Source organism: Elephantulus edwardii, unplaced genomic scaffold (assembly GCF_000299155.1).
Source record: "Elephantulus edwardii isolate Elephantulus edwardi_28Jun2011 unplaced genomic scaffold, EleEdw1.0 scaffold00088, whole genome shotgun sequence".
Classification (NCBI taxonomy): Eukaryota; Metazoa; Chordata; class Mammalia; order Macroscelidea; family Macroscelididae; genus Elephantulus; species Elephantulus edwardii.
In genome coordinates, this window is record NW_006399838.1 from 5716896 (window position 1) to 5720562 (window position 3667).

Genomic DNA, 3667 nt, shown 5'->3' on the forward strand with positions numbered 1-3667 from the left:
AGTACTGAAGAGCAACGATGTCAGTCTGGAGACTAAGGTGCACCTGATACAGGCCATGATCTTTGCAATTACTTGCTATGTGTCAGAGAGCTGGAAAATGACTAGGGAGAATAGAAGGAGAATTGATGCCTTTGAGCTGTGGTATTGGAGAAGCATATTGAATATGCCATGGACTGCTAGGAGAACAGGCAAGTTCATCCTGGAGAGGGTGAAGCCAGGCTGCTCCTTGGAGGCAAGGATTCTGAAGCTTCATCTGACATACTTAGGACATGTTGCAAGGAGGGACCAGTCCTTGGAGAGGGACGTCATACTTGGAAGGGTGGAGGGACAGCACAGGAGAGGAAGAGCCTCAATAAGATGGATTGATTCAGTGACTGGGGTGATGGAGTAGGTGTGTCAGAGACAGTAAGATTGGCACAGGATGGAGCAGGGTTTAGGGCTGTTGTACAGAGCATTGCTATGAGTCGCAGGCTACTCGAGGGCACATAACAACTACAGCAAGTGGGAGAAAGATGAGCAATCTCCTCCCATGAGATTTACTGCCTCTGAAAATCCAGTAGAAGGTCAGATATGGGTCAGTTCTGACTCAACAGTACAAAACAACTGGTAGATTAGTGGTGAGGAGTTGCGCGGCTGATTTACAGGCACATGGTTTAAATCCACCAGCTGCTTTGTGATAGAAAGATGGGCAATTTCCTCTTGTCTTCGGTCAATTTTCTGGGGTTTTGGCATTTGGGATTTAGAACCTCTGAAAACCTGCTGGAGGTCAGCCATGAGTTAGTTCTGACTTGACGGAACATATTAATAAGCAAATATAAGGGAGCATTGTGGCCTGCTGGGTAAAGAGTTGCACTGTCAACCCAACCAACTCATGAAGTTCAAATTTCCCAGTTCCTTTGAGGTAAAAAGATGGGCAGCCTCCTGTGTGACTTATAGCTGCTGAAAAGCTACTGAAGTCTCAGTTCTGACTCTTCAGCATAAAACAACAACAATAAAATATAAGCAGCTTATTTCATCAAAGCAGTCTTGTTTTCAGTGAGCGTGATAGCTGTATTCCACATATGAGGGAAGTATCTTCTCTGTATATAATTATGATCCTCACAAGAGAAAATTTTAAGATCATCAGTCTTAAAAATTAACGTTTTTTTTCAACTTTTCAAAATACTCTTCAAAATACGAAAGGATATCAAGGAGAGTGCTTTAACAAATTTAAAAATATATTAAAAAATGTACTTCAGGTTGTAAAATTTGTGGAAAACTTTTGACATTTATAATCCTTTTCTCAATAGACCTGCAACAAGAGATAATTTAAACCGTTTGCAGGCAGCTCAAGAATTTTTTTTTTTAATTCTTCTCTTCTGTTACTCTGCAGACTGTGTCACCATAATCGAGGGAAATGGGAGGCAAAGCAGGCATTCTCCGATCTTTCTTAGTCCCTAGAGTTCACAGTTAGGGGCTCAAAGGTGAGTAATTTAAAAAAGAGATAAAGGGCTTGGAGCACCCAGGTAACAGAGGTAAAGACACATTTGTGATCTGGAAATTTTAACTAAATCCTAGTAGAATGAAAACTGTGGGCATTCTTCTGAATAAATATGTCCAGTGCAATTATTAAACAAAAAAAAAAAATGCCAGAGGGGGGGGAACCACCCCCAAACACTGGTAGGCCTGCATCTGGAAGCCTTTTTCCTCCCCTGAGGAAATCTTTGTGGCTCTTTGTTCCTGTCAAAGAGGAAAACCCAGCTTGTAAATTTCACCCAAGAGAAAGCTTGTCTTTGCGTCTGCAGAGTTGGTGAGTGCCAGATACCACCTCCCAAACATATGCCAAAACCCCAGAAAATTGACCAAAGACAAGGAGGAGTGGGGTTGGCTTAGAGGTAGAATTATGCAAGAAAAGCAAACTCTGCTTGGCAGAAATTTTCAGGGAGGAAGTTGTCTGTGCCAACCTTGGCCTCAAAGGAAAATACTCCACCCTCTTAAAGCTGCGAGAACGGCAAAGGCGGCAAGGCCTTCGTGGGCCGTCTGATCTCCTTAAGACAGACAGGTCCTTCCACGATGAACCAAAGCAAACGCCCAGCTCCACACCAGACCTAGCTCTGAACACAGAAGCCGGTCGTACCTGGAAGGCTTCTGAAAGGAGCCCTGGAAGTCATCGCCACTGCTCTCTGGTGGTCTGCTCCACGCATAGTGTTCAATCATTATTGGTTCACCCCTTTCAGTAAGGATCATACTCACCCTAAAGTTCTAAAATGCGACTTCAGCCCATGAAGGCATATTATGGTTTCACCCAAGGTCCTTTTGCTCTGCTCTACCAAGATCTCTAGATGGAAACAATTCAGATGAGGAAGGGTGACATTTAATCATCAATATATTGCTGCCACCCACTCCTCCTTCTTGTTGTTGTGGTATTGTTAGGTGCGGTAGGGTAGACTGACTGATAGCAACGAGGTGAACAGTAGAACTGGACGTGCCAAATCCTGGCCATTCTCCTCATCCCTGATACCCTTGCATCCCTTGCCACAGTCACTGTGTCCATCCATTTGTGGAGGGTCTTCTTGTCTTTCTTTGACTCTTCTTTTCTAGCACAATCTCTTTTCCTGAGCACTGGCCTCTCCTCACCACATGTCCAGTGTATGTGAGATGAAGTTTCGCCACCTTTGCCTCTAAGGAGGACCTCTGTGGCACTTCCTCCAAGAGAGACGTGTCAATTCTTTCAGAAGTCCAGGGGATAGTCCATATTCTTTTCAACACCACAATTCAAAGGCATTGATTCTTTTTCAGTCTTCCTTATTCATTGCCCAACTTTCAGATTACAAGAAACTATTAAAAAGACATGGCTTGGATCAGGCACTGCTTAGACTTTGAACTGACATCTTTGCTCGTTAGTATTTTGGAGAGATCCTTGACAGATTTTTCCAGTAAAATACATCCTTTGATTTCTTGGATTCTAGAACAATGAGTGTTGACTGGGGATCCACATAAGATTAAATTATTGACAACTTCAATCTTTTCTCCTATCATGACTCTTAATAGAGTTGTGAGGACTTTAATTTTTTTTGTCCCAAATAAACAAGAATAATATATTTCTTGGAGCCAAGTATTCTGAAACTTCATCTGATATACTTTGGGCATGTTACAAGGAGGGACTGGTCCTTGGAGAAGAACATCATGTTTGGGAGAGTGGAGGCACGGTGCAGGAGAGGAAGACCCTCGATGAGATGACCAATTCTGTGGTTGGGGTGGTGGGAATGAGTGTGTTTGAGATGGCAAGTTTGACATAGGATAGAGCAGTGTTTAGGGCTCTTGTACATAGGGTCGCTATGAGTTGCAAGCGACTCAATGGCACATAACAACAACAACAACATAGTCCCTTGGTTCAGAAACAATCTTTGGTGGTGGTTATCATTATTATTTTTCTTTTTATTCATTGTTCCACCCCCATCTCCCCTTCCCCCAGCCCAACCCACAATGCATCTCTTGTTTCAGGTTGTTATACATATAATGCTTAATCTTATATTCCTTTCAGTTCTTCACCTCATCTGTTTACTATCTGTCCACTCTTTACTCATTCTCTCCCCTCTCCATCCCATGCCTGTCCCGTTTTATAATAGTGGTGTTATGCATTATTTGTCATTTTGTTACCAAGAAATTTCACTCATCAGAATGTCCT